This window comes from Salvia miltiorrhiza, chromosome 4, assembly GCF_028751815.1.
Source record: "Salvia miltiorrhiza cultivar Shanhuang (shh) chromosome 4, IMPLAD_Smil_shh, whole genome shotgun sequence".
NCBI lineage: Eukaryota > Viridiplantae > Streptophyta > Magnoliopsida > Lamiales > Lamiaceae > Salvia > Salvia miltiorrhiza.
The window spans coordinates 29,544,463-29,552,388 of NC_080390.1; the positions used below are offsets into that span (position 1 = coordinate 29,544,463).

The 7,926-nt window shown below is 37.1% G+C and overlaps 1 long non-coding RNA gene across 1 annotated transcript; it reads right to left on the reverse strand.

Annotated features, from left to right (window-relative positions):
• Nucleotides 1-1,390: 1,390 nt before the first annotated feature.
• LOC131019678 (uncharacterized) lies at nt 1,391-5,215 on the reverse strand. The gene is made up of 3 exons (XR_009100372.1): nt 4,189-5,215; nt 2,270-2,345; nt 1,391-1,682 (listed from the first exon to the last, which is right to left on the reverse strand). It is a non-coding gene; the product is annotated as an uncharacterized LOC131019678 (long non-coding RNA).
• Between the last annotated feature and the right edge of the window lie 2,711 nt (nt 5,216-7,926).

Sequence of the window (7,926 nt, forward strand, 5' to 3'; positions counted from 1 at the left end):
ACATCAACATCATCACCAATTTTATTAAATCACGTGCCCAACCAAAGTGCCATACTTTTGGCGGACGGAGGGAGTATAATATTTCCAATTTATTTAGTTGATAAATGAAATTAACAATTGATCAATTATTTTCTATTTTAGGCATGCCAACCTCAACGTCTATGACTTTGTAGGACGTTATTTCAAACAACATGCTTTATTACAAACTTATGCAGCTCGGGTAGAGCCAGTTCCACAACCTGACATGTGGGATGTGCCGACTTCAGTATCTAGCTACATTATTCGACCACCGGTCATTAAGCGACAATCTGGACGACCGAAAGACAGTAGAGCTCAATCACATCTTAAGAAATCGTCTACCACACCTCGACAATTTTGCGGTAGGTGTCAAGGACGTGGGCACAATAGGAGATCATGCACGGCATCCATTCCTAGCGAGGCCATAGATTTGAACAACTCGTTGGACCCTGAACCACGGAAGAGACGAGAAAAGAAGTGCAGTATATGTAAGATTACAGATCATACGAAGAGAAGATGCCCGGAGAAAGAAAAAGACCCGGTTGTTGAAGACTGTGTAAGTCCCGATTAACTGTGTACGTAGTTGTGCACTGTCATTGTGGACCGTATAATTGAATTGAACACTATTGACTCATTTTTATTGAATATAATGCCTATTGATTGAAATTGCATACTTAATTTCACTTAATTGCATAGGAATTACTAAAACATGCCCCGTTTGGGGCCCACTGTGTACGTAGTTGTTAAACTGTGTACGTAGTTGTGCACTGTCATCGTGCACCGTAGAACTCTTGCTATTTTCCCGATTTGAAGGGCATGGGGCATCGAAAATTTGGATTTTTAATCTCCTATGTCAAATTCAAGACATAACACATCAAATGGAATACTTGTTTTTTATCAAACACGTATCAATTACTACGATGCTATCATATGTACTCTAACACGTACTCTTAGTATACTTAACTCTCATGCGATATATGTCCAATATGTTTGAGGGGGTAATGGAATTGAACACTATTGACTCATTTTTATTGAATATAATGCCTATTGATTGAAATTGCATACTTAATTTCACTTAATTGCATAGGAATTATTAAAATATGCCCCGTTTGGGGCCCACTGTGTATGTAGTTGTTAAACTGTGTACGTAGTTGTGCACTGTCATCGTGCACCGTAGAACTCTTGCTATTTTCCCGATTTCAAGGGCATGGGGCATCGGGCATCGGAAATTTGGATTTTTAATCTCCTATGTCAAATTCAAGACATAACAATAGATATAATTGAAAATACGTGCACAATAGTTGTCACAGCCCACTATCCCAATGACGGGTTAACCGGGGTTATGACTTTGGGTGAACAATAAGAAATGGGATGGACAATTACTTAGCATTAAAGTATATGGAAATGTCACTCATAGATAAAATGCTAGGATCATATATGATTATTTGGATACTTATAAAACATACACATAAATGAGAACTGATTAAGGTGGGTTACCCAATAACACGTATCCCAACTTCATAACATAAAGTTATCCTAATCAAAGTGTTTTGCAGCGGAAAACGTGTGAGATATACATATGAAGATGTATACTCAAGGTTACATTTCTTGAAATGTCAAAGGAACACCCGCTCAACATCATTCCATTCCATCAACTGCTCAACCTGCACATTTAGAAATACATGCAGGGCTGAGTATAAAAATACTCAGTGGGCATAGCCGAAAATACAACATGCATACATATATAAATTGAACTGCCATAACAGTAACACACAGGGGTTTTCTTAAATGACCTGTGCTTACTAAAATATTTCTTTCATTTTCATAAAGTCGATCGGCCGATCATTTTCCTTCATATGATCCATATCTGTTCCTTTTTGTCACGCGCCGGGAAGGAGGCCTCCTTACCACGGACGCCAAGACCGGTCGCAAGCGACTCGCGGTCTCCATAAGTGTACACGTTAACCCTAGCTAGCGACCTTTGTCTAGCATAGGATCCCAATTGGATTTCCTCTAAAGTTGGCGAACCAACACAGATAGGATACATATAAAAACATAAACATTTTGGCAGTCAATCATTTCATAAACATTTTATTTTCATAACATTTTCATTTTCATAAAGGGCATTAAACATATAAGCATTTCATAAGAACTGAATAAATAGTCAAAACATATCATGCATATATATTCGCATATGAGGCCTACGTCACGCAGGGGATCTCTATATACGTATAGTAAAAGTAATGCCCACCTGTCTAGGCAAAGCCTGTCGTTTAACCTTATTTCTGAATCGGAGTAGCAGTGCTAATCCTTCTGATGCTCAAAGCCTACAAGAAATCTATTCTCAATAGGTCTCCTTAAATCTAATCTTAAGTCATGGTGTAGTGCTTAACATTCTATGATTCACTTAGCCGGGTTTTCAAAATTTAATAAATAAATAATTGAAAACATTTCTCTTGAGTTAAGAACACCAACAATATTCTTACTCATCTTTCTTTAATAATTGGAATTATAAATAAAACCAATTAAATCATAAATAGTTTTATTGCAAAATATAATGCAATTTCATGTCATGCTTAGCATATAATAAGTAATTTACTTAAAATATGCACATAATAATAATTTAATATTATTATGAAAATTATCCTTTAAATAAATTAATCAAACTAATAATAGTTCAATTAATTAAAAATAAGAAAACCCAATTTAATTAATTGAAGGCAATCCAAAGTCTTTAAAAATAATTAATCAAACTAATTAATAGTCTAATTAAATAAAATAGGGAAGCCATTTAAATAGATGAAATAGAGCCCATGCTTAAATAAATAATAGCTCATATAAATTTAAAAGATGAGGCCCAACTCAATAAAATAGGAATGGCCTAGACTGAATAAAATAAATCGGGCCCAGCTAAATAAAATTAAAAATCGGCCCAAGCTTTTAAAAAAAATCGCAGCCCAAATCTATTTAAAAATCGGCCCATCACTCATAAAAATCGGCCCAATATTCGGCCCAAGTCCCTCAAGCCCAAACCTCTACCCTATTTCCCCTCTCTTCCTTCATTCTCACGCACACAACACATATCTCTCTTCCTCTCAGCCGCTCACTCCCTCTCTCGCTCTCTGCCTCTCCCGCCGCCGCCACCGGACGGCAGCACCGTCCCCGGAGGCCGGCGGCTCCGCCTCCTCTCTCCTTCCCTTCGACCTCAAGTCTCCCTCTCACTCTTCCCCCACCTCACAAACCAACACACGCCGCGCCCCTTTCCCGACGCCCCTCCTCTTCTCCCTCTCTCTCGGCGGCAGCAACCGCCGTCACGGTCATCGCCCGACATCAGCGGGCAGAGCCGCCGTGCAGCGGCCTCCTCTCTCTCTAACTTCCGGCGAGCAGCCTTGATAGGCGCCACCGCCGTCGACTCTCTCTCTGACAGTGGCCGAGCACAGCGGCACCTCCTCCCTCTCGATTCAGGTCGACAGCAGCAAGGACCGCCACTGACCGCCGCTGAGCCCTCCACCTCCATCGTTTCTCTCTCAAATCTCTCGCTTGTTCACAGATCCGACGGCTGTAGCAGCGGGAGCTAACCACCACCGTCCGCCGACTCCGACGCCTCACCTCTCTGTCTCCGGCAGACGACGACAACGCCGCCCCTGTCTCCCTCCGCTCAGACCAGCTCCGACCAGCCACCGCCCCACACAGGTAAACCCCCAAATCTCCCTTCTCTTCCTCTCAAAATATAGAATCTGAAAATCTAATTCCTCCTCTCTCTCTCTCTCTCGTTGGCAGGAAGAGGAAAAAGGCGGTGCCTTTGCCGCCGTGGCGTCGCCGGCGTCGAGCAGCCACCGGGCTAAAACTCACCTCCCTCTCGACTCATCACACAAGGACAGGAGACAAAAATTTCAAGCTTCAAAATGAACTCTTTTCTCTTTTCTTTTTCAATGAATCATGCTTTCATGTATGTATCTATATGCACATAAATTGTATGCAGATTTAACATAACTTATATTTTTTTTTTGTACATTTATTCAAAATGTTTTCTTGTTTCTGTAAACACATGTATATGAATGAAATGGGTCATCATGGATTTGAAGTATGTGAAGGTTTGATGTGCTACAATTGCAGTGTCATAACTGAATGAGTAAGTATATAATAGATAGAGAGATTCAAAGATGAAACCTCTGGTTTGAGTTGCTGAAATCTGAGTTTTGTGGCAATTTGATCCATTCGCAATATGGCTGAGCTCTGCACTTGGATTTCTTTGGGTTTGTTGGAACTAGATAGTAACTTGAGGGAGAAATGAGATTGATCGAAAATGCTAAGTGAGGGAAAAGATAGATCCTTTATTGAAGTGAAATGACTTTGTAGAGAAAGGTATGGTGATGAATGAGGTGTCTTTGCAGAGGATGGTATGATTGAAAGGTAATGGTATGATTGAAAGGTATGGTGGTGAATGAGGTGTCTCAACAAAAGCTATAAAGTTGTGGCATATGGTGGCTGATGGAGTAGGTGGGTGTAGGAGTAAGTGGGAGTAATAAAATAAAATAAAATAAAAATCTTCCGGGTTGTACTATGAAAACTGTAATAATCGTTCAGTGTTCGCTAAATAAAATAGTTCGTGTAAATGATCGATGCTCAATTAAATAAATATGTAATGCATATAAATTTAATAACTAAATTTACATATATATATTTTTGTAAATCGTCTTTGTTGGAATTAAAATAAATTCTTTTTCTCAATCCGGCGTGAATCATCTTACTTCTAAATTTCGAAAATAAATTCTAAATTTAACTCAGGGAAACGGGGTATTACATTCCTCCCTCCTTATAAAAATTCCGTCCTCGGAATTGCATATCTGGTATTCTATCTTGTGATACTAGTCATTCGTTTCATTCATCTCTTTTGTGGCTTTTTCCATCCTGTGATGGTTCCACTACATGACGAGAACAATATTATTGCCTCGTAAAACTTGAATCTTGCGATCAAGTATCTGGACTGATTTCTCATCACAACTTAGGTCCTGGCTAGGACTACTTTATCTTGCTTAATCACATGCTTTCTTAATTGCGAGGTGCTATACGTATTGTATACATCCACAATGCTTGGTGGCAGAGCCAACTTATAGGCTACAAAGACCTAACTTATCTAGGATCTCAAAAGGTCCTATATAACGGGGTCGTAACTTGCCCTTCTTTCCGAAACGTATAACTCCCTTTGAGGGAGAGACTTTGAGGAAAACTCGATCCCCAACATTAAATTTTAATTCCGATCGGCGTTTATCGGCGTAAGACTTTTGTCTATCTTGAGTTTCTTTGTTTCTTTGCTTGATGTGGTCGACTTTCTCAATCATCTATTGGACCAGTTTAGGACCTAACAACATTCTTTCACCCACTTCATCTTAGTAAAGTGGTGAACTACCTTAATTGTTTCCTTCGTCCTAAGTCACCTTCTCAGATTTGACTAGGAAATTCTAACATCAAACTTTTCTCATCATCTTGGTAACTTTCACTTAAAGATTAATGACACTCCTTCTGCCATGTAAACTCATTTTCTCATTTCCAAATGATTATTTAATGGGGTTTCTAAGTTTCCATTGTGGTGGCGTTCCAACTTTTATTCTTGTTGTAGCTTCTGGCACTTTAGCCAAAGCATTCACTCTCTTACCTTGAGCCTACTAGTCTTGGGGTTGGGTTATACCTTAAGTTTAGTTCTAGTGTTTTCCTTCCATTTCTTTTTTCTTTACCTCCATCTTGAGGTGGTGTACATATCTTGTTTGTGCGTGAACTTTTTCCTTCTCCAATTGTTGTAGTGACTCGGTGGTGAGAATCTCGTTCATTGCTTGTTCCTTCATAATATCTCCTTAGTTTACTAGGGAAATTGAAAATCTCATGCCGCGATTCATTTACGAACTTCTTTACGCATTTCTCATTATTCATTTATAAATGACTTAAATAAGCATTTTAAACTCCATTAAAAAGGAATTGATTTAAAACATTTTAATCCTTTTAAAATCCATACTCATAAAGCCTTAACTCATGCTCTATCTCATATTCTATCTCTTTACTCAACTTTATATAAACTCTCCACTCATCTCAAATCCTTAAGTTCAAGGATAGGTTTCAAGAAAATCATGGTACTAAGTCTCGATTTATCTCTCATATAAGGCTCGTCCAATCTCATTCAACACATAGACAACACAATCACATAAGGCATATAAGAAAACACAATCAAACATTATCAAAACATGCTCTGTTTTTACACTGACTCAACTTCAAAATCTAACCTGTTCTTACTTCGACACCTCCTGGACTCGAGACTCATACCAAAAGAAAGGTCTTCGAGTCTATTTTCATATAAAAAAAATAGAGTCAAAAACTCCAAGTATTGTAGGAGATATGACTGTTTTACTACAGTTTACCATATTCGGCAGTTTTGAGCAATCGAAAACTTGGATTTTTGAAAAATAGTAAATGTTGTCAAACTGAGCTCAAATTTTGTGGATATCTAGCTAACTCAATAAGGTTAATACCATAAAATTGTGGAAAGCTAGATCACACAGGAAGCTACTGAAATGAATTACTCTTTCCCCTGTTCTCTGAAACTCTCGGTAGTAATGTGCAGTTTCGGTTTTGTATTTTATAAAAATAGTAAACGAAGTCCAAATGACTTGAAATTTTACCGATGTTCTCAAGACTCATGTAGAGACTTGGTATAAAATTGTCAAAGCTTTTTGACATTGAAAAACCGTCGATCACAGTAGGTCAGTAGGCCTACGAAATTCACCAAAATCTCATCTCAAACTCTTAAAATACTCAACTCAATATTCCTTCAAGGAAACTCATCAAAGCTCATTTTAAACACATATAACACTCACAAACATTCAGGCACATTATAATGCTCATCATACTCAAATCTTGACTCTCTTCTTACATCATAACCTCAAATCTCTAGTAAAACGTTTCAATGAACGCATCATTAAAATTCTCTTTTCATTTTCATGTACAAAATTACTCAATTATTCAACACGATCTCATTCATCATATAAATCATTATACACATATAGATTCTCTTTTATCATGTACTAAACTCTAATGAAACTTCATGTATCATTATAAAACTCTTAAAAAAAAAACATGACAACTTTCACATAATGGTCATAAAGCAATTAAACCTCATTTTATCAATCATCGACTTCTCAAAATATGAAAACTCAAAAACTCATATAAACTAAACTAAGTCAAAAATTTTCTTAGCCAACAAAAGACTTACTCAAACATAATTATACACTAATATCATGCTCAAATACATATATCTTAAGCCAAAATCACTTTAATAACACATAGGCAAAAAGTCCTAATTTTTATTAAACTAAACTCTTTTGAAAATATCACTAATCATGTATAACCTATTGATCAAATCATAGATCTAACATCCTAGGTTACCAATTAGCACAAATCAACATCATAAAACAAGATCACATATAGATACACATGTATGTCATCTTCTTCCTCAAACTAACACTTTTCATTTTTCACCTCTCAACCTCAAGCTTCAATCTCATCCATCATTAATCATCTAGATCATCTCATAAACTCAAATCCATCATCAATACATCAATTGATTCATAGGATCTCAACATCCCAATTTTAGGTAAACTAACCTAATAGAAAAATCTATATCTCATGGCTAATCATCAAGATATTCATATATATATTAACTCAATAATCATCAATCATCATATAAATCATCGACTCACAATTTCCCAATTTTTTTTGTAAACTAAACTCAATCGACTTTCACATCTCAAAGCATATACTTTCACAACACACATCAATCATCAACAAACACCACATAGATCTCATTTTTTTTTTCCCAAATCAAGGAAAGAAAAAGAAAATTTTTGAAGGGTAAAGACC